The following is a 27,258-nucleotide window of genomic DNA, read 5'->3' as shown; positions in this document are numbered from 1 at the left end:
TTAAAGCCGCTCACCAATGGCAACAACCGCAAGAAATTACTGTTAATTTCGATTGAGTTAAGCAATCTTTTGGCCAATTGTTTTTTTTTTCTTTAGTTTCTCTCATTTCGACCAGTTTTTTGTTTTTATGGATTTTTCTGGGAAAAACTACGCAAAAATTTCCAGTGAAAAAAAAAATTTTTTTTTTGCAGCAATAAAGTGTGTGAAATATTTTTTAAAAAAAATTAATAAGACAATTTTTTTGTTTTATTTTTTTTTAAATCATTTTAGATATAAAAAAAAAGAAATAGTAACAAAGAAAATCTTTACGATTTCATATCAAATTCGTAACGGTTGAACTCTATTGAAATATCCAGCCAGCAGCTACCCCTACTTGAAGCAATCAACGTTCATCAATTTATCCAAGGTAGGTAAAATTTTACAGATTTTTTTTTTTTTTGAAAAAAAAATATTTTTTAAGAAAACTGTATTACTAGTTGTTGTTGTTGTACCAGTGGGTTCTAAACCAAGGCGTCAACCCTTGCCGATGAGGGATTCCATTGGGTCAATCCGTTACTTACAACCGGCTACCATGGGATTGTGTTTTCCTTGTCATTAGGAAATTACTAACCTTAGAAAGGGGGGGCGGTACCCAAATTTCATCATTCCGTTTGTATTATCTCGAAATATTGGTCTAGGACCCTATAAAGTATATATCCTGTTAGTATATAATTCTGGCAATAGTGCAGTTTAGGTGGAAGATGGCTGAAAAAATCCTATTTTTTACACACCCCCCCTAAATTGACCCATAGCAACACGAATGTGAAGTCCGTAGTTGGGGCTCGGGCCTCATCAAATGACGCCGAATATAGGCCATGTGTCACTCAAATGAAAGGAAATTTTGCGTAGATTAGGAATTTGGTGAAAAAAATTCATAAAAGCCAATATCGAGGCTGTAGGGCCTTGAGAATTTTGAACTCCTTAAATTTTTAATTTTTTTTTTTTTAAATAGCGCCCCAGCTGATTATTTTTTCAAAAAAACTCCACTGTGGTAATGTAAAAAGGCCTTTTTTTGAAAAAATGTTTTTAAAGTTCTTGAAAAATTTTCAAGAATTTTCACAAAAGAGCGCTTTTACAAAAAATTTCATATTTGTGTTCCGCAAAAAATTCCTTTGAAGTACCATTTTACCTATATTCGGCATTTCGCTTGATGAGTTGGAAGGCCCGAGCCTAGGTCCCACAGGTCCGGGCCTAGGGCCCACAGGCCCGAGCTTAGGGCCCACAGGCCCGAGCCTAGGGCACACAGGCCCGAGCCTAGGGCCCACAGGCCCGAGCCTAGGGCCCACAGGCCCGAGCCTAGGGCCCACAGGCCCGAGCCTAGGGCCCACAGGCCCGAGCCTAGGGCCCACAGGCCCAAGCCTAGGGCCCACAGGCCCGAGCCTAGGCCCACAGGCCCGAGCCTAGGGATTTAAAGTGACATTGAAAAAGTCGACCGTTTAAATTATCAAAAAGTCGATTGGTTTGAATTATCAAATCAATTGCTATAATCAACTTTACACGTCAGATATCGAACGTTAATAATGAAAAAAGTCTCAAAGCCTATTTGTGAGGTTCCAATCATCGGGTATGCATTCTTCTAGGCAGATTGCGCAGACAAGCTGATGCATACGCTTTACCAGCGTCCTCCGGTCTTAAATCGTTCAGTGAGTAACCCGTCGGCTCCTGCTGCCTTGCTGTTCTTTAGTTGAGTCACTGCTACTTGGACCTCATTCTGATTAGGAGATAAACATTGTATACCATCATCAGGAATTTTTTCTGCGGTATCCTCTTCGTCGCCAACGTCGGACACTAGCAGTTGGGTAAAATGTTCTTTCCATATCCTCAGCATGTTATCTGTATCAGTTACAAGATATCCTTCTTTGTCTCTGCAGGAGGATGTGCCTGCACCAAAGCCATCGGTTTGTTGTTTAATTCTTTGGTAGAATTCCGGACTTCATTCTGACTCCTGTACATCTCAAGATCGCTCACACTCACGTCTTTCCATTTCCTTTTGCTTTCTACGGAATAGACGTTTCTCCTCTCTCCTTTTCTCCCGATACCGCTCCTTCATCTGGCGCGTTGCTACTGATTGCAGGGTTGCTCTATATGCCGCATTCTTGGCTTCTTGGTCGAAATCAAGCTAAAGTCTTTAAAAATAGAGAGATTGAGCTGAAACTTTGCACAGTTTCTTTTTTTTTCCATAAGCAGGTAAGGTTCGAAGATGGGCTTTATCGGACTATATCTTGATATAGCCCCCATATAGACCGATCCGCCGAAATAGGGTCTTCGTTGCACAAAATCCACTTTTATTATCCGATTTTGCTGAAATTTGGGACAGTGAGTTGTGTTAGGCCACTCGACATCTTTCTTCAATTTGGTCTCGATCGGTCCAGATTTGGATATAGCTGCCATATAGACCGATCTCTCGATATAAGGTTTTGGGCCCATAAAAGACGCATTTATTATCCGATGTTGCCGAAATTTGGGACAGTCAGTTGTGTTACGCTCTTCGACATCCCTATTCAATTTGGCCCAGATCAGTGAAGATTTGGATATAGCTGCCAAATAGACCGATCTCTCAATTTAAGGTTTTGAACCCATAAAAGGGGCATTTATTGTCCAATTTCGCCAAAATTTGGGACAGTGAGTTGTGTTAGGGCCTTCGACAACCTTCTTTAATTTGACCGAGATCGGTCCAGATTTGGATATAGCTGCCATATAGACCGATCTCTCGATTTAAGATCTTGGGCCCGTAAAAAGCGCTTTTATTGTGCGATTTTGCTGAAATTTGGGACAGTGAGTTGTGTTAGGGCCTTCGACAACCTTCTTTAATTTAACCGAGATCGATCCAGATTTCGATATAGCTACCATATAGACCGATCTCTCGATTTAAGGTGTTGGGCTTTTAAAAGGGGCATTTATTGTCCGATTTCGCCAAAATTTGGGACAGTGAGTTGTGTTAGGGCCTTCGACAACCTTCTTTAATTTGACCGAGATCGGTCCAGATTTGGATATAGCTGCCATATAGACCGATCTCTCGATTTAAGATCTTGGGCCCGTAAAAAGCGCTTTTATTGTGCGATTTTGCTGAAATTTGGGACAGTGAGTTGTGTTAGGGCCTTCGACAACCTTCTTTAATTTAACCGAGATCGATCCAGATTTCGATATAGCTGCCATATAGACCGATCTCTCGATTTAAGGTGTTGGGCTTTTAAAAGGGGCATTTATTGTCCGATTTTGTCAAATTTTGGGACAGTGAGTTGAGTTAGGCCCTTTGACATCCCTCTTCAATTTGGCCCAGATCGATTCAGATTTGAATATAGCTGTCATATAGACCGATCTCTCGATTTAAGATCTTGGGCCTATAAAAAGCGCTCTTATTGTGCGATTTTGCTGAAATTTGACACAATTACTTATGTTAGGCTTTTCGACATCCTTGTCGTATATGGTTCAGATCGGTCTATATTTGAATATAGCTTCCAAAAAGATCAATATTTTGTTCTACAAAATTGAACAATGACTGGTACTTATTAGACCACTCAAAGTGTCCGTGCCGAATTTGGTCCAAATCGGCCCATATTTCTTTATAGCTGCTATGGGGGCATATATTATGCATTTTACACCGGATTATGACGAAAGGTAGTTTACATATATACCCGAGGTGATGGGTATCCAAAGTTCGGCCCGGACTTTTTACTTGTTTTAATTTATTTTTTTTTTATTTTATGTGATTTGTTTTTTTTTGTGAAGTGTTAATGCTTACAATTCGAAATAAATCTCTTACTCTTATTTTATTTGTTTAGAACTGCGTTTCCATCCCTAAGCTAATACACGTTTTATTTTATTGGCCTTTTTTGTTTTGCATGTTCAAAAATTGCCGAGATGAGTTTTGAAACAACCAAACACACAATGAGTAGCTTGCATAAGAAGCAATCAATTTTATAAACTAGTTTTATTAAAGTAGTTTATTTTTTCTTTTGTTATATAACATTTTAAAATCATCTTTTCTGAATTCACATGGTGACTTAGGAACCATAAGAGAAGCCAGCAAAAAAACAAAAAATATAAATATGTTAGACACGCATTAGTAAAGTTCACATAATTAATTCAGAGCGTTTGTTGGTTTTGAAGGACACCGAAAACTCAAAACAAAACAAAAACATTCACATAAAAAAGTTTTTGCATATGTCTGTTAATTTTAATCCATAGTTAAATATTCGCTTGAACGCCATATGTTGACTACGAAAGAATTATACGTTCAGTTGATTCCATAATTAATTGTTCATTTACGTTCGAATGAAATGCGACAGTCGATTATCAACTTCATTTAAAATAAACCAGAATATTGTAGCAAATAACTTAAAAAAGATTGATGTATTTTTCTTACCAAATTGTTGTATGGCCTGTCAGTGAGTAAACATGGGTATAGTGGCAATTATCGTATTAGTATCGATAAATAGTTTAGAATAACTATATTTTGGATTAACTCTCTTCTTATTATTGGTTGTTGTTGTTGTTTTTTAAAATTCCTCTCATTGTGTTAGTGTTAGTTAGTTGTGTCATTTATTAGCTACGAAAGACTTAAGACACGAACTTGGCCACGAAAGACTTAAGACACGAACTTGTATATGATTTTTTTAGTACAATTTATGACTGATTTTTTTAAACGAATTATCCGTCAAATGTGAATACTGTAGAGAAAATGTGTTTGATTGGAATTGGAGGCTCGAAAAGGGAAAAGTATCAATAAAAAATGATGTTATATAAATATTATCGTGCACAATAAATCAGCAAAATCATCAAGACTTCGCTATAAAAAGTAGTCTTTTTTTTAGATGGAAATTTATGTATTTTTTTTTTTTGAAAAAAAAAATTTTTTTTTTAATAAAATAAAAAAAAAAATTTATTTTTTTTGGATATTTTTATATAACCAAAAAAAAAATTCTAAAAAAAAAAAAAAAAACAAATTTAATTTTTTTTTTTAATTTATTAAAAAAAATTTTCTATTTTTCAAAAAAAGAGCTATACGAAAGTTTTTCAAAAAAAAAAAAAACACATAAAATTCAAAAAAAATTATAAAGTCTATATATGAATCGATAGTACGGTCCATATAATTTAATGTTTGAAGATTATTTCATGCAAATGTTGACCGTGACTGCACCTCAAATGATCCCTCCGCTTAGTCCAATTTTGGCATACTCTTTCCAACATTTCGGCCGGTATCAATGTCAATACGTCAACTGAAGCAGACTTGTCTGTATAGACATGAGCTTTAACATAGTCTCACAAAAAATAGTCTAAAGGCGTTAAATCGGCGTCCAACTGACTGGTTCCGAACGTGAACGTGAACTAAAATGTTCAACGAACTCGCCTCTCAATAAGTCCATTGCCGTGCCGTGTGACATATGGCACCGTTTTGTTGAAACCACATGTCATGCAAGAGTCAAGCTCTTGTTTTTTTGGGCAAAAAAAAAAAAATTGGATTTAATCTCACAGTAGCGCTCACCATTCACAGTTATCATCTTAGAAGAAGTACGGTCCAATGATGGCACCAGCCCATAAACCGCACCAAACTGTGACTTTTTCTGGATACATTGGTAGCTCTTGCCTCTGGCTCATCTTCACTCCGAAATCGATAATTCGGCTTATTTACGTACCCATTGAGGCAAAAAAGAGCTTCGTCGTTAAAATGGAAAAAGAGCGCCATGAACCACCATGCATGAATAAAGCACGCATTTTGATAATGAACTTCAACCAAGTTGCAAGCGTTGTTCGTTTGTAGGACGATTCATGACCAAACTGAAGATGTTTGACAGTGAAACAAAACAAAAAATGGAGATTTTCGTAGGACGAAACGCGTCACATAGTGATTGGTGTGTTGCAATCTCTGGCTTTCCTTTGCCATTTGCAAAGAAAGTCTCCGAGCATTGAGCTCGTCTCGAAAGAGAAACAAATGACAGTGACAGGGCAAGGAGGAGAGCCATTATTCGTCTCCGTAGTCTCCGAGCCGATGGACAGCCATCACAATTTACCGTGGGCGAAGTTACGAATGTCATCCGTGGCGCCAACTCATCCAAGGCGTTGGGCCCCGATGGAATCTCTACATTGATGTTGAGGAATCTGGATTCACCTGAAGTTGAGTACCTTACCACTGTTGAGGACTGTATTTGAACACTCTTATAGTTCCCGATGTCTCGAAAATGGTCAGAGTGATCCTGCTACTGAAGCCTGTAAAGGACCCGAGTAAGGGGGAGTCGTACAGACCGATCTCTCTACTCTCACCAGTAGCCAAGACGCTTGAGTCTCGAGCCTCGTAGGAGAATTTCCATTCGCCGAGCATCAGCATGGATGGCTCCATACGGAGTAGCTGCAACGACACTCGCGTACAATCAGCGGTATCGAGCGGAGAGTCTCAGTGAGTGGACGGGAGGCACCGGCTCTTGCACATATACTGAGTGCCTATTAATGCTCTATATGACAAGAGCTTGATGAGGATTGTCACCTCTATATGAGAATGTGGTTACCACAACATGATTCAGGGGCCAAACTTGGTTTGACTGTTGGAGGCCAAAGTGCAAAATTTCAGTCAAAACGGATTAGAATTGCTCCCTATAGTGGCTCATGAAATAAAATTGGGGAATCTGTTTATATGGGAGCTATATCAGGTTGTGGACCGATTGAGACCATATTTAGCACGTTGTGCAAAATTTCATTATAATTACGCCCTCTAGCGGCTCAAAAAATCAGTTTATATGGAAGCTATATCAGGTTATGAACCCATTTGAGCCATACTTGCCACAGTTGTTGAGGGTAAAACCAAAACACTGTTTGAAAAATTTCAGTCAAATTTGATAATAATTGCGCCCTCTAGAGGATTACGATGTCAAAATCCGAGATCGGATTATATGGGAGCTATATGAGGTTACGAACCGATTTGAACCATACCTGGCCTAGTTGTTGATAGTCAAACCAAAACATTTCATGTTATATATCCGCCAAATCGAATGAAAATTGCGCCCCCTAGCGGCTCAAGGAATCAAGATCCGAAATCGGTTTACATGGGAGCTACATCAGGTTATGGACCAATTCGGTCTCATACCTGCCAGAGCTGTTGGAAGTCAAAATAAAACACTTGGTGCATAATTTCAGCCCAATCGGATAAGAATTGCGCTCTCTAGCGGCTCAAGAAATCAAGATCCCAGATCGGTTTGCATGGGAGCTATATCAGGTAATGAACCTATTTAGACCATACTTAACATAGTTTTTAGAAGTTAAAACAAAACACTTTGTGCACAACTTCCGCCAAATCGGATGCAAATAGCGCCCCCTAGCGGCTCAAGAAATCAAGATCCGAAATCGGTTTACATGGGAGCTACATCAGGTTATGGACCAATTCGGTCTCATACCTGCCAGAGCTGTTGGAAGTCTAAATAAAACACTTGGTGCATAATTTCAGTCAAATCGGATAAGAATTGCGCCCTCTAGCGGCTCCCGAAATCAAGATCCGAGATCGGTTTGCATGGGAGCTATATCAGGTAATGAACCTATTTAGACCATATTTAACAAAGCTTTTGGATGTTGAAACAAAACACTTTGTGCACAACTTCCGCCAAAACGGCTGCAAATAGCGCCCCCTAGCGGATCAAGAAGTCAAGATCTGATATCGGTTTATATGGCAGCTATACCAAAACACGAACCGGTTTGGCCCATTTCCATTCCAACTGACCTGCTTTAAAAGCAAGTATTTATGCAAAATTGGAAGCACTTAGCTTTACTCCTTCGAAGGTAAGCGTTCTTTCGACAGACCGATGGACGGACGGACGGACAGACAGACGGACAAACATGGCTTCATCGACTTAGAATGTCAAGAGGATCGAGAATGTATCTACTTTTTTGGGTCTCAGATCAATGTTTCGAGGTATTAAAAACCGAATGACGAAATATTTATACCCTCATCCTATGGTGGAGTCTATAAATTTTAGAAGATGAGAAATTAACTAGCAAAATATTTTCTGTATCCTTTGAAATAACAAAAGACTTAAGACACAAACTTCATTGCCATCCATATGCTAACATTAAATTTGTAGGACTTTTTTTTTTAACGACAATGGTGACCATTCAACTTTGGAAAAAGTGAAAATATCAACATAATGCAGGCATTTGGTAATTTGTAAAACCCATAGGCTTCGGACATAAACCCGTTTATGTTTCTTGTTTTCAAAATTGTAGTTGTTTATTTATTTTTTCAATTTTTGGGTCATACATCATATACTTTTATTATGGCCATAAAGGCAAAAAAAGCCACCTGTTACACTTTCAAGTTAAGTACCTTAAGTCATTTGCATGCCATAGCATATACCATTTATTTTGTTTTGTTTTTTCGTAATGCTCTTCTTTCTTTCTTTTTCTTTTGTAATGTTTGTGGAAGAGTTTCAAAATAAATTATGTGCCCCAAACACCAATCAGTGATTGACATTTCCCTCTACACACGAGAGTAGATGGTGTTTAATTTTCGTTTAATGGACAATACAATTTCCGTCTTGAGAGTTTTGGACTCAGAAAGTGATCTCTATTTAAAACATTGTTTTTTTTTTATTTCATTTTTTTTTTCTTTTGTTTTGTCTGTCAAAACATGCTGCATGCTCAGCATTATTGTTTAAAATCTACTTATAAATGTTATACATTACGTTTATATATTGTATGTATTTTTTTGTTTGTTGCCAAAGCTGTGTATTTGTCTACTTTGAGAAAATTTGTAATTGCCACCTACAGTGTTTTTTGTATGTGGCTGCCTTGCCGTAAAAATGGTTTAAGCACACACATATCATCTGCATTGCCGTTGTCGTCATCGTTGTCATTGTATGTCTCCATCCGTCCATCAGCCGCCCGCCAGCCTATAAAGCTATTTGGCTGACTGGCTGCTGATGATGCATCATACCAACGCCGCGCTATCATCATCGAAATCAGCCAGAATTGTTGTTGTTTGTTATTGCTGCCTTTTTTAGTAGCTGTCTTTTTTCGTGAAATTTTATTTCGATTTTGTTTCTGTGCAGCAGCAGCACTCCTTCTCACCTTATGGCAGAGAACGGGAAAAAGGGTTGCCGATGGGAAAATTGGAAAAGGTTGAGAATTTCATACTATTTGGTTGCCCAAAAAGTAATTGCGGATTTTTCATATAGTCGGCGTTGACAAATTTTTTCACAGCTTGTGACTCTGTAATTGCATTCTTTCTTTTGTCAGTTATCAGCTGTTACTTTTAGCTTGCTTTAGAAAAAAAGTGTAAATAGAGTATATTTGATTAAAGTTCATTCCAAGTTTTATTAAAAATGCATTTACTTTCTTTTAAAAAATCCGCAATTACTTTTTGGGCAACCCTATATTAACCACCTTTCGTCATAGTATGGTGAAAAATGCAACATTTATAAACTCATAGCAGCTATATATCCAAATATAGACCGATCTGTACCATATTGAACACGAATATCGAAGAGCCTTATACAGTCCACCGTATCCAATTTCGGCGAAATGGAGTAATAAATGTGCTTTTATTGCCCCAAGAAATTAAATTGGCAATACCGACCTCCCAATTTAAGTTCTTAGGAAAATAAATACACTTTTATAACTCCTTTTAGCTGAAATTGGACACGCTGGACTGTATAGGGCAAGTACATCCAAATATAGCCCGATCTTAACCATACTCGCTACGAATGTCGAAGAACCTAACAGAATTCATTGCGCTAAATTTCAGCGGATCGGCCTTTTACGGGTCTAAAACTTAGGGGATATCGTTATATATGGCAGCTACATTCAAATCTGGACCGATTAGGGCGGTATTGATAAGGAATGTCGAGGAGCATAGCAAAACTCGCTATTCGAAATTTCAATGAAATCGCACAATAAAAACGTTTGTTATGGGCTCAAGACCCTAAATTAGAGATCGGTCTATATCGCAGTTATATCAAATTATAGATCGATTTAAACCATACTCAGCACGAATGTCGAAGGTCTTAACGCAACTCATTGTGCCTAATTTCAGTGAAATCTATTAATAAATATAACTTTTATGGGTCTACAACCTTAAATCGGAAGATCGGTTTATATGGTGGCTATATTCAATTCTGAACCGATCCGGGACGTATTGAAGAGAGATGACGAGGAGCCTATTACAACTCGCTATACCAAGTTCCTGAGAAATCGAACAATAAATGCGCCGTTAATGGGTCCATAACTTTAAATTGATATATCGGTCCATATGGCAGCTATATCTAAATCTGGACCGATCTAGGTTATATTAAACAAGGATGTCGAGGGGCCCGACATAACTCACTGTCCCAAATTTCAACGAAATCGGACAATAAATACGCCTTTTTTTGGGCCCAAAACCTTAAATCAGGAGATCGGTATATATGGCAGCTATATCCAAATCTGGACCGATCTTGGCCAAATTGAAAAAGTATGCCGAGGTGCCTAACATAACTCACTATCCCAAATTTTAGCGAAATCGGACCAAAAATGAGCCTTTTATGGACCAAGACCTTAAATCGGGAAATTGGTATATATGACAGCTATATCCAAATCTGAACCGATCTGGGCCAAATTAAACAAAGATAAGAAAGATATCGAGAAGTCTAAGACAACTCCCTATATTATGTTCCTGAGAAATCGAACAATATATGCGCCTATTATGGGACCAAAACCTTAAATCGAGAGATTGGTATATATGACAGCTATATCCAAATCTGGACCGATCAGGACCAAATTAAACAAGGATAAAAGAAAGATAAGAGAGATGTCGAAGAGACTAACACAACTTGATATACCAAGTTTCTGAGAAATCCAGGAAATCGAAGGACTAAACGCAACGTACTGTCACAAATTTCGGCGAAATCGGACTATAAATGTGCCATTTCTAGGCCTAAAACCTTAAATCGTGAGATCGGTCTATATGACAGCAATGTCCAAATCTGCACCGATCTGGGCCAAATTAGAAAGGAATGCCAAGAGGCCTAACATAATTCACTGTCCCAAATTTCAGCGAAATCACTCAAAAAATGCGCCTCTTATGGGCCTATTTTGGGTCCAAGACCTCAAATCGAGAGATCGGTCTATATGGACCAATCTTGGCCACATTGAAGAAGGATGTCGATGGGCCTAACAAAACCCACTGTCCCAAATTTCAGCAAAATCGAATAATAAATGTGCATTTTAAAGGCCTAAGAACTTAAATCGACAGATCGGTCTATATGGGGGCTATATTAAGATATAGTCCGATATAGCCCATTTTCGAACTTAACCTGCCTATGGACAAAACATAATCTGTGCAAAGTTTCAGCATAATATCTCTATTTTTAAAGACTGTAATTTGTGCGTGATTTCAACAGATAGACAGAGAGACAGATAGACAGATAGACGGGAATTTACCCCTCTTTTTATAAGCAAAGGACAAAATTCCAACTAAGTGGTCGAAAATTTGAGAGTAATTTTCATAAGAAAACAAAAGACTTAAGACACGAACTTGATTTGTTGGAAATTTTTATACCCACCACCATAGGGTGGGGGTATACTAATCTAGTCATGACGCTTGTAACCCCTCGAAATATTGATCTAGGACTCATGTAGTGTATATATTCTTGACTGTGTCGACATTCTGAGTCGAACTAGCCATGTCCGTTCGTCTGTCAAAATAATGATAGCGGTCGCACGCGTAAAGCTGGCTGCTTGAAATTTTGCACAGATACTTAATATTGTTGGAGGTCATTGGGGATTGCAAATGGGCCATGTCAGTTCAGATTTGGTTATAGCTTCCATATAAACCAATCTCCCGATTTGACTCCTTCAGCCTCTGGAAGTACTGTTCAAATCGGTCAAGAACCTGATATAGCTCCCATAGAAACCGATCTCCCGTTTTGACTTTTTGAGCCCCTGGAAGCCTCAATTTTCATTCGATTTGACTGAAAGTTTGCACATAGTGCTATGTTATGACTTTCAACAACTGTGCCGAGTATGGATCAAATCGGTCAAGAACCTGATATAGCTCCCATATAAACCGATCTCCCGATTTGACTTTTTGATCCCATGGAAGCCCCATTTTTTGTCCGATTTGGCTGAAATTTTGCACATAGTGCTCTGTTATGACTTTTAACAACTGTGCCGAGTACGGTTCAAATCGGTCAAGAACCCGATGTACCTCCCATATAAACCGATCTCCCGATTTGACTTCTTGAACCCCTGAAAGCCTCAATTTTCATCCGATTTGACTGAAATTTTGCACATAGTGCTCTCTTATGACTTTCAACAACTGTGCCAAGTACGGTTCCAATCAGTCAAGAACCTGATATAGCTCCCATATAAACTGATCTCCCGAATTGACTTTTTGAGCCCCTGGAAGCCTCATTTTCATCCGATTTGACTGAAAGTTTGCACATAGTGTTCTGTTATGACTTTCAACAACTGTGCCGAGTATGGTTCAAATCGGTCGAGAACCTGATATAGCTCCCATATAAACCGATCTCCCGATTTGACTTCTTGAGTCCCTGGATGCCTCAAATTTCATCTGATTTGGCCTTCATTTTGCAAATAGTGTTCTGTTATGATTTCCAACAACTGTGCCGAGTACCGTACAAATCGGTCAAGAACCTGATATTGCTTCCATATAAACCGATCTCTCGATTGGACTTCTTGAGCCCCTGTAAGCCGCAATTTTTGTGCGATTTGGCTGAAATTTTGCACATGGTGTTCTGTTATGACTCTCAACAGATGTGTGAAGTAGGTTCAAATCGGTCTATCACCAGATATATCTCCCTTATTTTAACAAAATCCATGGTGGTGGCAGGGTTTCCAAGATTATGCCCGGCCGAACTTAGCACGCTTTTACTTGTTGTTCATGAAGGCCTGCATAAATTTGTCCGTCCTTCTTGCCATGATTGGCATTTTTAAGGGGCTCAAGACTGCAAATAGCGAGAGTCTTAGAAATATCCGATTATAGGCCGATCCAGACCAAAGTTGTTATGGATGTTGGTAGTCTAAAAAGAAGTAATTGTACGGAGGCCACCGTAGCGTAGAGGTTAGCATGTCCACCTATGACGCTGAACGCCTGGGTTCAAATCCTGGCGAGACCATTAGGATATTTAGCTTTTGTTATTTTTAGTACATTTTGATGTAATTTGTTTTTTTTATGGCAACACTGTCTTAAATTCTCTCTGCAATTGGAATTGTAGGTACTGCCTTTATGCAACAACAGCTATGATTTTTTTTTTTAAATATAACACTTGCAATGAGTAAGACATGCCATGAAGCGGTTCCATTTTCCCCTGATTCTCAGTTAAGAAATTGTCGCAGACACCCACTCTAAAAGTTTTTCGTTAATGTCGATATAAGCATGTTTTTTTTGTTGGCATCTTCAACAGAGCAACACCAACAGCATCTCATCATCAGCATCATCAGACGACAACATATTACTTAATGGTTTATTAGTGTGCCATTGTTTTCATACAAATAATGAAATATTCTGAGGGTTATAAATAAATTATTGTTATTATTTATAACTTGATAAATGTGTTTGTGTGCATGTTTTTTTTGTCTATGGAAGTAATCATCATGCAATCAACAGTAGTTTCAGCAGCAGTAACAGCGTATCACCCACATTTAACACTGAATATAATTTGAAGACAGCTAATATAGAAGATGGATATGGGTTTATTAGCCAATAATTTTGGTGTTTTTTTTAATGTCAGAGGTATTAAGGTATCAATAAAAGGTTTCTGTTGTGGTGCGGAGCCGAGTTTTTGATATTCAGTTATATTGTTATCAAGTTACCTAATATCCTTAACTTGTAGTTGAATGGTAATCATACACTAAGCAACAAGATTTTTATTAAAAATGATTTTATGGAAATTCGCCCATGCATATTCCAATAAGGAATGTGCATGAGCTGTCCTTTTCAAATTTAAGCTCAATGATAAGAGGCCTCAATGATATATTCCAAGTTCATCTCAATATGGGACTCATATAAAATGTATTAGGCAGTAGATTACCAATATGGCATAAAACATTAGGTCCAAGTAATGGAAGGTCGCCTCATCCCTAAATACCCCCAAATGGGCATATTAGCCGGGAGCCACCGTAGCGCAGAGGTTAGCATGTCCTCCTATGACGCAGAACGCCTGGGTTCAATTGCTGGCGAGACCATCCGAAAAAATTTTCACCGGTGGTTTTCCCCTCCTAATGCTGGCGACATATGTGAGGTCCTATGCCATGTAAAACTTCTCTCCAAAGAGGTGTCGCACTGCGGCTCGCCGCTCGGACTCGGCTTAAAAATGCAGGCCCCTTATCATCGAGCTTAAACTTGCATCGAACTCCACTCATTGATATGAGAGAAGTTAGCCCCTGTTCCTTAGTGGAATGTTCATGGGCAAAATTTGGAATTTTTGCATATTAGCCGACCATGGCTATATGGGACTCAAATGGGAGTAGATTTTGAATATGAGATTAAAATTTGCGTTCAAGTCTAGGTGGCGCTTTGCCTCCTTAACATACGTCAAATGGGTTATTTGACCCATTATGACAATATGGGTTTCAAATGAAAGGTATTTGAGAGTAGACAACAAATTTGATATCCAATTTTGGAGCCAAGTGTTTTTGGGTTATGCCCTAAAGCACCCCCTAAACTTAACTTCATTTTCGATGAGAATGAAGAACGAATTTGATATCTATTGGTTTGCCCAAAAAGTAATTGCGGATTTTTCATATAGTCGGCGTTGACAAATTTTTTCAACGGCTTGTGACTCTGTAATTGCATTCTTTCTTCTGTCAGTTATCAGCTGTTACTTTAAGCTTGGTTTAGAAAAAAACTGTAAAAAAAGTATATTTGATTAAAGTTCATTCTAAGTTTTATTAAAAAAAAAATCCGCAATTACTTTTTGGGCAACGCAATATTTTCAGTGCAAAGTGCCGGTGGCAGCCCCAGCCCCAAAACACCCTCTAAACGGTTAATATTTATCGGCCTTGGCAATATGGGGCTCAAATTTAAGGGATTTGGCAATGCAGCACTAATTTGGTATCCATATTTGAGTCGAAATGTCTGAGGTGCCATCCCTCCCCTAATGAGAACATTACCCTAAGGAAGAACATTACCACCAGGACCCGAGAAGAGGCAAATTCTCACTCCTCAATGAGTGCTATCCGATTCAAGTTTAAACTCAATGATAAGAAACCTTTTTTTATAGCCGAGTCCGAACGGCGTCCCGCAGAGCGACATCTCCTTGGGGAACATTTTTAAAATGGCCGTGCATGGCATTGTACCTCGAGAGGAGAAAACACCGCTTTGTCCAATGTTCTCGCCAGGATTTTAAAGCGTTCAGTGTCATAGGCTACAATGGCACGAATTCGATATCCGCATTCAGGGCAAAGTGTCCCCACCCTAAAAAGATGTTAGAGAGTTAAAGAAGGCGCAGCGGAGCGGGCCCGGTTCGGCTAGTTTTTTTTATATAAATTTTTCTATTATACTTAAAGTGGTGTCAGTTGGATACAGCGAAATTTTGCGCAGCCCAGTGCTATAGTCAATCAATTTCATGTTGTATTTTTTTTTTCTATGATGTTTTTGGAGTGCTAATTTTGTTTTGTCATTTATTTCTATCAAGGTCGTCTGAAATACACAACATTTTTTGGTTTGTCCGCTGCTGTGGTCTTGTTAATATTCGCAAAACTAAATGTTTTTGTTTTTTGCTAGTCTTGTTTCAATATTTTTTCGCATTTGTCTCCCGAGAGTACATTTCTATGTGCAACCTTAAAAATGTTTTAAGCTAAGGTAATATTTTTGTTTGGCTTTTTTTTTCTCCCTCTCTCTTTCCCATTTTTGCAGTGTCGAGCTACCCATTAAATATACATTACCAAATATTCAATGGCATTTATTTGTGCATATATATTTTTTGTATTGAGGTTTCTGTGTTTATGATGCTTGCTGCTGATGTGCTAATAAGTCATGAATTTAACTATGGATAGGTTTTCTAAGCTATGGCATGTCATATTGTGGATGTATTTGTATATATAGAAGATGACAAGATAAAACTAGTTTAGCTAATGCACGAGATAGGAGACACTTGACATTTTATCGTTTAGCATGTATGGTTTTATGGAGGAATGAATTTTGATTTAAATAATTTGGTGTGAAATGAAAAAAAAAGCTTTCAAAACTCCCATTTATTCACTGTCTATGGGTATGTCAAACAGTCTTTACCGAAAAGATTAAATTTTTATTTCTGTTTGTATATTTTGCTAGGATACGAACCGTTGACTCGTGGAGTGTTATTTGTGTAACTCTTGAATGCGTGAAATCCAACTAGCTCACAATTTTCAATGATATCAGCTGCCATACAGCATCCTTGATTGTAAAATATATTCCAAAAAGTTCGTGTCTTAAGTCTTTTGTTTTTGCCATAGCATTTCATTCGTTACCCCATCCTGCCAACCTCATTTCATCAAAGTTCAGGCGTTTCTTCGAAAAAGTTCGTGTCTTAAGTCTTTTGTTTTTGCCATAGCATTTCATTTGTTACCCCATCCTGCCAACCTCATTTCATCAAAGTTCAGGCGTTCTTCGAAAAAGTTCGTGTCTTAAGTCTTTTGTTTTTGCCATAGCATTTCATTTGTTACCCCATCCTGCCAACCTCATTTCATCAAAGTTCAGGCGTTTCTTCCAAAAAGTTCGTGTCTTAAGTCTTTTGTTTTTGCCATAGCATTTCATTTGTTACCCCATCCTGCCAACCTCATTTCATCAAAGTTCAGGCGTTCTCATCTTGCAATGTTACCACCACATTGTACGTCTGTTTGACCAAATGCAGCCTCTGGCTGTAATGTTTTTGGTGGTTTTTTTCCCAAAGTTTTCTTTTGGGTTTTCTTGCGTGCCCCTCGCAATGTTTCGCAGTTGGCTTGGCTTGGGTGTTTTTAATTTTCATTTCGACCTCCAATTTTGTTGTTGATGTTGATTTTCTAAAGGTTTATTCGATGTTTTCAACTGTTTTCGTCTATTTCCATAATGTTGTTGTTGTTGTTGTTGTTTTTGCGCTAAATTTTTTGCAGTTTTCTTTTGTGGCGTATAATTTTCCTTAGAGTTTTTCATACAGTGAATTGCATAATTTTTCTCAGTTTCAAAGCAGCGGCAGTAACGCAAATTTGTAAAGTTTTTTTTTTTTTTTGTCTGTAAATTTTTGATTACCGTAAAGCTGATGGGTGATGGTAGTTGTAATGGCGTTGGCAGTTTCGTTGTTGTTGAGTTTTTTTGTTTTTTTTTTGTTTGCTCAGCGTTGGCGGCTTGGTTTTTGTTGATATTGCTGCTAGTTTTCCGCACACTTTGCCATTTTGTTGTTAATTACCAAGGAAGCACCACACAAAAAAAAAAAACTGAGTAACACCAACAGTGCTATGCACCCAAAATGGACGCAACATCAAACATACATCATACTAACTATGATGACTGAGTATATATAGGGAAATAAATTCGTATATATGGCATGTAAGTATAAATGTGCAAGTATTATTGTTAAAATCTGATATGGCCTCAAATGAAAGGCAGGTGTAATCAGCATGGATGGCGTAAACATGTTGTGGCTAAATATTTTTTGGGGTACATAACATAGCTTGAAATTTTCTTGATAGAATCGAAAACAAATATTTTTTTTTTGCATAGAGTTTTTTTTTGGGAGATTATTTTTAGAGACAAGCTTAACGAAATTAGGTTAAGGGAAAACGTTTAGTAAACTTTTTAGACACAAATTCTTCAAAAGTTTGCTTTTAGACAAAGAATTTGAACTAAATTGCATCGAAATTTTTGTCTCGAGCAAATTTTACCAGAATGCTGATACAAGCAGAGTATATCTCCCTAAGCCAAGGAATCAGTCTATCAGACACAGCTTGTAATTCAACCGGTTATATTGGGTTGCCCAAAAAGTAATTGCGAATTTTTTTAAAAAAAAGTAAATGCATTTTTAATAAAACTTAGAATGAACTTTTATCAAATATACTTGTTTACACTTTCTTTATAAAGCAAGCTAAAAGTAACAGCTGATAACTGACAGAAGAATGAATGCAATTACAGAGTCACAAGCTGTGAAAAAATTTGTCAACGCCGACTATATGAAAAATCCGCAATTACTTATTGGGCAACCCAATATATTATCAGAGCCTGGTGACTTCATGAAGTCGAGACTCGTTATGGCTGACTTATGAATATACCGTAATAGGCCTCGAGGACAGAATCTACCTTCTCTTAAGACAAAATGTAATGAGATTTTCTCTATAGACAAATTTTATCACCAAATTTAGCTGTTGGACAAAATTTTTCTGTACTTGAGGCCTATTACGGTATACTCAGAAGTCAGCCATAACAAGTTTCGACTCCTTGAAGTCGCCAGGCCCTAATTATATATCACCGGTTGAATTACAAGCTGTGTCTGATAGACTGGTTCCTCGGCTTCGTATCTGCTTGTATCAGCATGTCACATATACCTGTGGGATGGAGAGACACAAAGGTAATTTTCATTCTGAAAGCAGGAAGACCTAACCACACGAAAGCGAAAGATTTTCGCCCTGTAAGTTTGTCATCCTTTATGCTGAAGACTCTTTAGAGGTTGGTAGAAACATATCTTAGGTCAAAGACCCCTGGAGTTCGCCTGTATTGGCAACAGCATATATATGGTAAAATTAAATCCACTGAAACATCCCTTCACTACCTAGTCGGCTACATAGAGGGTTCTCTCGCTGTCAAGGAATATACAATGTAAGCATTTCATGACATTGAAGGTGCTTTCAATAATGGGAAACCTTACCACACGAAGGCAAAAGATGTTCGTCCTATTACTCTGTCATCCTTTTTGCTAAAAACTCTAGAGAGGTTGATAGAAACATATCTTAGGGCAAAGACGCCTGGAGATCGCCTGTCGCGGCAGCAGCATGCATAGCGTAAAGGCAAATCCACTGAAACAGCCTTTTACGACCTAGTCGGCTACATAGAGGGTTCTCTCGCTGTCAAGGAATATACAATGTAAGCATTTCATGACATTAAAGGTGCTTTCACTTATGCAGTGTCGACGTTAATCATGAACGAGTTGGAGTTTCCAGGCATCAACTCTACGGTAAGAAAGTTTTTTAATAACTTACTCAAATTTGTCAAAATTTGAACACATTTCGAACCGAACACTGATTTTGGTAATAAAATTCAATGATTTGCAAGCGTTGCTCGTTAGTAAGTCTATTCATGATGAAATGTCAAAGCATACTGAGCATCTTTCTCTTTGACACCATGTCTGAAATCCCACGTGATCTGTCAAATACTAATGCATGAAAATCCTAACCTCAAAAAAATCACCCTTTAAAAGATACTCTACAGCAGGCTTGGGATCTGTGGATCTAAAAAGATGGGTCAGCAGAGGAACGCCTTATGGGGGTGTACTGTCTCTTCTACTTTTGACCGTAGCCATTAACAATATATTAATGTCTCTGGAAGAAAAAAGGGTAAAAGTGGTCGCGTATGCTGATGACGTTGCAATTGCGGTAAGGGAAAAATTACCCAGCACTCTAAGAGATATACTTCAGGAAGTTCTACGTGCAACAGCAAAGTGGGCTACCGAAGGTGGTCTAGGTATAAATCCGTGCAAGATGGAAGTAGTTCTTTTCAGCAGGAGATACAAGTTGCCTACAGTGGCACTTGTCCATTTATAGAAAGCGCAAAATACCTGGGTGCTTTGTTGGACATTAAACTTAACTTCAAATTCAACATTTTGGAAAGGGCAAGAAAAGCAACTCTTGCCCTATACACCTGCCAGGGAGCCACTGGCAAAAATGGGAGTTTAGGCCGCTCGTCATGCACTGGGTATATACTGCAGTTGTTAGACCTATAATGCAATATGGTGTTGTGGTCTGGTGGACATTAAATTTAACTTCAAATCCAACATTTTGGAAAAGGCAAGAAAGACAACTCTTACCCTATACACCTGCAAAAGATCCACCACTACCAAAACTACCCTTCCTAAGGGGAAAGGGTACCAAAACTATCCTTCCAAAAGTGAATGGGTACCAAAACTATCCTCCCAAAAGTGAATGGGTTCCAAAACCACCCTTCCTAAGAGAAAGGCTACTAAAACTACCATTCCTAAAAGGAGAGGGTATTAAAACTACCCTTCCTTAAGGGAAAGGGGTACTAAAACTACCCTTCACAAAGGGAAAGCGGTACTAAAACTACTCATTCTTAAGGGAAAATGTACTAAGACTACCCTGCCTAAAGGTAGAGAGTACTAAAGCTATCCTTTCTAAAGGTAATGTGTACTAGAACTAACCTTTCTAAAGGTAAAGGGTACTAACTTCCTAATAAATACGGATACTAAAACTACCCTTACCAAAAGTACTCTTTTTCTCGGGAAGGGGTACGAAGCTAACGTGGGAAAGGGTACTAAAACAAGCTTCTCTTAGGTTACTAAACCGCCCTTCGTCAAGGAAAGGGGTACTGAAACTAGGGAAAAAAGTACCCTTCCTCAAGGGAAAGGGTACTAAAACCACCCTTAGCTAACGGTAAGTGTACTAAAATTACCTTTAGCTTAGAGAAAGAGTCCTAAAACTACCATTCCGCAAGGGATAGTGTACTATAATTACCCTTTCTGAAGAGAAAGGGTACTTAAATTTCCTCAAGGTAAATGGTACTAAATCTACTCGTCCCCAAGGAAAATTTAAACTTTTTTGTATATAAAGAAAACGTTACTGAAATTTTAAAATAAATTCTCTTCCCAGCAAAGTTCTTCAATATTTTCGTTGGAGAAAATTTTAAAAAAAAAAATTTTTCGTTACAGAAAAATTCATCAAAATTTTGTCTTTGGAGAAAATTTTATCAAAATTTGGGGTTTAGAGATATGTTATCAAAATTTGGGGTTTAGAGAAAATTTGATCGATTTTTTCAGAAAGATCTTTGAAGGATAGTTTCTAGAAGTAAGATGTTAAGAAGATTTTAACTTTGTCAAACCGTCTAATTCGGTATATGATCCTCTAAGTGCGACACATGGCACGACACAGAGAAAATGGAAATGGGTGGTACCGACATTGCCTACAGACATCTCCCTGCGGACATCATTTTAATACTACGAAGGTCAAGGTAAGGTCAAGGTAAGGTCAAGAGGATTTGAAGATAGTAAACGACTGGGCGAGACCTAGAGATCAAAATTTAAACTCGAAGGCTTAAAGGCAGCTTGTTTACAAGGAAAACCAAGTTTATCCCTCTGGAGTGTCCTACTTTCTCAACAGAACGATTGAGGCTAAAAAATTGGAAATGATCTTACAAAGGAAACTTTCATTTAACATGTCATATTCAGGAGTTTACGGACAAAATTCAAATACGTTGGGCCTGAATCAATAATTGGTCATAAGCTCAAAGGAGTATTTGGTATTATGATGAGAAGTTATGAAGAGAAGTTTCAATATAAGGAGATTCCAACATATTCAAATAATGCGGTATATGCGGGACGACTACAACCACCAGTATTGGATGGTCCGTCCGATAAACCTGCAGGTTATATACATGGTAACTATAACCACTATGAGACTTGGGCAAGATTGTAATAGCAGTCTTAATCAGACCTTTGTAAACGTTTTTTTTCAATTATGTCAGTAGCGACAAACTAAAGCTTTTGATAGGAATCGAACATAATGCAATTTTTACTAGCTTTGTCCTAGGCGGTCTTTTTAAAATCTCCAAAGAGAAAGTGGCCAATGTTAAATCAAAAGACTTAGGAAACATACTTTTTAACAAAAGAACCATATGCCCATTTCCGTTATGCTTGTACTTGACTTCTATAGAGGAAATATATGGCACCCTCATACTCTAGACAGGAAATCAAATTTATTAATGAACTTAATACAAGACAACAGTCATGGGAACATTTTTTTGGTTTAGTTTTTCATATTCTAAAGAAAACTAAACAAAATTTTGTACAGACTTTCCAGGCCCACTATGTTTTTAAAGTTTGAAACTTGCATGGGTAAAATTGACCTCTACTCAGAAGACTCAAAATGAAATAATCTTTGCATATAAACTAAACAAAATTTATGCCAAAGTCTTTAAGTTGTAATTTTTGTTATTTTTCGAATTTTAAATTTTCATTTTTCTACAATTGCCACGCATTTAGAATGAATGTTTTTTTTTTTGTTTTCTTGGTTTGTGTGTCTCTATTGTTTCTCTCCCATGTGGATATGCAGAATTTCAGTTAAAGTTTTGTTGTGTGTGTTTTGAGTAGGTATTTGGCCTTTTAACTGTTTAGTGGTATTTATGTAAGTGTTTTTGTTGTTGTTGTTGTTGTTTCTTTCTTTGGTTTTCCTATCAAATGCACGCTCTTTAGAATTCTAATTAGCAGTCAATGGAAAAACAATACAGGGCCGCCACCTGAAGATGGCGTTGTGGCGTTGGCGTTGGCGTTGGTGCTGGTGTTATTGCGGTTGCGGTTGTTTGCCACTGTTTGCCGGCATTTGTCTCGCTGGTACTTCCAACTAAAGTTGTATTACAAGGCGAACAATGTTATCGTTTGGTATTAATCAGCGTTTTTGTTTTTTTTTTTCTCGTTTTGTTTTCTATTACCTCCAAAATTGCTACTGCGCCTGAGTGGTAGCATAAAAGAACTCAACTCCTTTATAGCAATTTTTGCAAATTACACCGCATAGAATAAAAAGCCTTTGATTTTCATTTGCTAGTGCCAGCAGGGGCTAAGCTAAAATTACCAGAACTTTTAAATGTTTATCTGATCTCTAATTCCTTGGTTAGACATTAAATTATGCATTCATAAATTAAATTTTTATCCATTGGAATCTTGGAAGAATTGGAAGCGAAACTGTGCAGTTGTTTTAGGTTTTGCTGGTAAGGTCGTCAAACAGGTAGCAGGGTTTTGTTTGAGGCTATTTGGCAATCGATTGAATTGAAACGGGTAATTCTAACGGTTTTGTTTTTAATTGCTGTTAGGTGAATTTAGTTTTTGTAGATTTATATTTTTTTGCAAATTAGGAGATTATCAGTTTTTAGGCACAGTTATATGCTTGTTGCTAGGGTTCCAAGCAGTTTTATGGGTTGTTTTTTTATCAAAAATTAGAAGATTGGTATAATCTTAGAGTTTCGGAGCTTAGGCTAAATTATTTGGCCTTAATTATCTAATACTCCTATTATTTTTAATTAAAGTTCCCCAATATCTTCTGGCAATGAAATATATAAATGATAACAAATTACGGAGTAAATTAACATACAGCGAACACATAGAATAAAGAAATACACCTTATATCAATTATAAAAGATGGGTTTCTACCGGGTAAATACCCAACGCTTGGTATTTACCCACCAGTTTGTTGAATATCGTCCAAATCGGACCTTTATTGGGAGATCGATCTATATGGCAGCTATATCCAAATATGGGCCGATCTGGACGATATTCAACAAAAAGGTTCAGAGGGTTACCAGAACTCGCTGTGCCAAATTTCATCGACATAGGATGAAAAATGCTCCCTTTATGGGCTAATTACACTTTTTAGGGTGATCGGTCTATATGGCAGCTATATCCAAATATGGACCGATCTGGACGATATTCAACTGAAAGGTGTAGAGGTCTATCAAAATGCACTGTTTTAAATTTCATCCAAATTGGATGAAAAATGCTCCTTTTATAGGCTCATTACACTTTATAGGGTGATCGGTCTATATGGCAGCTGTATCCAAATATGGTCCGATCTGGACGATATTCAACAAAAAGGTTCAGAGCGGTACCAGAACTCGGTGTGCCAAATTTCATCGACATAGGATGAAAAATGCTCTTTTTATAGGCTCATTACACTTTATAGGGTGATCGGTCTATATGGCAGCTATATCCAAATATGGTGCGATTTGGACGACATTCAACAAAATGGTTCAGAGGGGCACCAGAACTCGGTATGCCAAATTTCATCGAAATAAGATGAAAAATTATCCTTTTATAGGCTCATTACTCTATATTGAGTGATCGGTCTATATGGCAGCTATATCCAAATATGGTCCGATCTGGACGATATTCAACAAACAGGTATAGAGGTATATCAAAATGCTCTGTTTTAAATTTCATCCAAATCGGATGAAAAATGTTACTTTTATAGGCTCATTACACTTTATAGGGTGATCGGTCTATATGGCAGCTATATCCAAATATGGGCCGATCTGGACGATATTCAACATAAAGGTTCAGAGTGGTACCAGAACTCGCTGTGCCAAATTTGATCGACATGGGATGAAAAAGGCTCCTTTTATAGGCTCATTACACTTTTTAGGGTGATCGGTCTATATGGCAGCTGTATCCAAATATGGACCGATCTCGACGATATTCAACAAAAAGGTTCATAGGGTTACCAGAACTCGATCTGCCATTTTGATTTGATCGACATAGGATGAAAAATTTTACTTTTATAAGCTCATTACACTTTTTTAGGGTGATCGGTCTATATGGCAGCTATATCCAAATATGGACCGATCTGGACGATATTCAACAAACAGGTATACAGGTCTATCAAAACGCACTGTTTTAAATTTCATCCAAATCGGATGAAAAATGCTCCTTATGTGGGCTCAATACTCTATATCGGGAGATCGGTCTATATGACAGCTATATCCAAATATGGACCGATCCGTGCCATAATGCAGAAGTATCTTAAGGGGCTTAACTTAACTCACTGTCCCAAATTTTGGCGACATCGGGCAATAAATGCGCCTTTTATGGACCTAAGACACTAAATCGGAGGATCGGTCTATATGGCAGCTATATCCAAATCTGAACCGATCTGAGCCAAATTGACGAAGAATGTCGAAGGGCCTAACACAACTTACTGCCCCAATTTTCAGCACAATCGTATAATAAATGTGGCTTTTATGTGCCTATGACCCTAAATCGGAGGATCGGTCTATATGGCAGCTATATCCAAATCTGGAACGATCTGAACCAAATTGACTAAGGATGTCGAAGGGCCTAACACAACTCACTGTCCCAAAATTTCAGCAAAATCAGATAATTAATTTGGCTTTTATGGGCCTAAGACCCTAAATCGGAGGATCGTTCTATATGGCAGCTATATCCAAATCTGGACCGATCTGGGTCAAACTGACGAAGAATGTCGAAGGGCCTAACACAACTTACTGTCCCAAAGTTCAGCAACATCGGATAATAAATGTGGCTTTTATAGGCCTAAGACCCTAAATCGGCGGATCGGTCTATATGGGGGCTATATCAAGATATAGTCCGATATAGCCCATCTTCGAACTTAACCTGCTTATGGACAAAAAAAGAATCTATGCAAAGTTTCAACTCCATATCTCTATTTTTAAAGACTCTAGCGTGATTTCAACAGACATACAGACACACGGACATATCTAGATCGTCTTAGATTTTAACGCTGATCAGGAATATATATACTTTATAGGGTCGGAAATGGATATTTCGATGTGTTGCAAACGGAATGACAAAATGAATATACCCCCATCCTTCGGTGGTGGGTATAAAAATATGGCCCGATCGGGACCAGATTTGACAGGAATGGGAAGGGGCAACTCACTGTGCCAACCTTCATCGAATTCGGGTAGTAAATGGATCTTTTATGGCTTCAATACCCCATATCGGGAGATCGTACGGTCGGTCTATAGGGCAGCTATATCCAATTATAGTCTGATCTGAACCACACTTCACAGAAATGGGTAGGGATCTACCAGAACTCACTGTGCCAAATTTCATCGAATCGGATTATAAATGACCAATTTATTGCCTCAAGACATTAAGCCTGGAGATCGGTCTATACAGCGGCTATTTATAACTAAAATCCGATTTTATGAAATCAGAAGTTCAGGTTTATATATTGGGTTGCCTAAAAAGTAATTGCGGATTTTTTAAAAGAAAGTAAATGCATTTTGAATAAAACTTAGAATGAACTTTAATCAAATATATAATTGCCATTTTGTTCGATAAACTTTTGCCATCTTCCTGGCAAATTTAGTATTTCACGCTCTGAGAACTTCTGGCCTTTATCTGCAAAAAACTGAACCAAGTGCGATTTTATAGCCTCATCATTGCCGAAAGTTTTACCATTTAAGGAGTTCTGCAAAGATCGAAATAAATGGTGGTCTGATGGTGCAGGGTCAGGGCTGTATGGTGGATGCATCAAAAGTTCCCAGCCAAGCTCACTCAGTTTTTGGCGAGTGTTTGTTAAATGAATTTCTTTCAATACATGTGGTACCTATATTAAAATTGACGCCAAACAAACAAATGTAAACAAAACTTAGCGCACTTTTTTTCTAAAGCAAGCCAAAAGTAACAGCTGATAAACTGACAGAAGAAAGAATGCAATTACAGAGTCACAAGCCGTTGAAAAAATTTGTCAACGCCGACTATATTACTACTATATTACCGACAATTACTTTTTGGGCAACCCAATATGTTTCCCACAATCTTCCATCAGCAATACAGATGATGTTATATTTCTAGAAATTTCTTAATTATTTTTTTCCTAATCCAACATTTTTTTCTATTTTTTCGTTACAGGTAAATATTCTGATATTGATGCGAAATTTCCGATTTGTAAGTTTACGAATATACTAATAAACATTTTAGCATCATGCTCAGACTTGATTTTTTAAATCAACGAATATTGGTTGAAAATAGCGATTCATAAGCTGCCTTTTAAAGATGGTCCCACTGAATCAAGTATTTTATGTTTGCTGTTGCATACGCCTTATCAGCATATAGCGTAGGGCCTTGAACATTTAAGCCGGCAACGCATCGGCTCCTGCTGCTTTATTGTTTTTCAGCCGGATTACTGCTACGTGGATTTCTTTCTGACTAGGTGGTACACTTTCTTTACCATCATCAGGGATTGGTTCTGTGGTAAACTAATGGTAACTATCCGAATCGATGTCCGCCTCTGGGATCGATTATACATCTAACACATGCTGGTTGAATGCTTTCCACCTATCACAACATGATAAAGGGTGATTTTTTTGAGGTTAGGATTTTCATGCATTAGTATTTGACAGATCACGTGGGATTTCAGACATGGTGTCAAAGAGAAAGATGCTCAGTATGCTTTGACATTTCATCATGAATAGACTTACTAACGAGCAACGCTTGCAAATCATTTTCAGTGAATCATTTTCAGTGAAATCATTTTCAGTGAATCGACAAATTTTGTTCAGCGATGAGGCTCATTTCTGGTTGAATG

At 37.8% G+C, this 27,258-nt stretch overlaps 1 protein-coding gene across 1 annotated transcript in view; it reads left to right on the top strand.

The window, feature by feature from the left end:
• Positions 1-276: 276 nt before the first annotated feature.
• The window catches only part of LOC106094286 (uncharacterized), a 244,660-nt gene continuing 217,678 nt past the window's right edge, over positions 277-27,258 (top strand). Inside the window, exon 1 of the mRNA XM_059368839.1 lies at positions 277-406. The gene's annotated coding sequence lies outside the window, so the exon portion shown is untranslated. The remainder of the gene's footprint in view (positions 407-27,258) is intronic.

Source organism: Stomoxys calcitrans, chromosome 5 (genome assembly GCF_963082655.1).
Source record: "Stomoxys calcitrans chromosome 5, idStoCalc2.1, whole genome shotgun sequence".
Lineage (NCBI taxonomy): Eukaryota > Metazoa > Arthropoda > Insecta > Diptera > Muscidae > Stomoxys > Stomoxys calcitrans.
The sequence above is the reverse complement of the archived record's forward strand: the minus strand, read 5'-3'. Positions and strand labels throughout refer to the sequence as shown.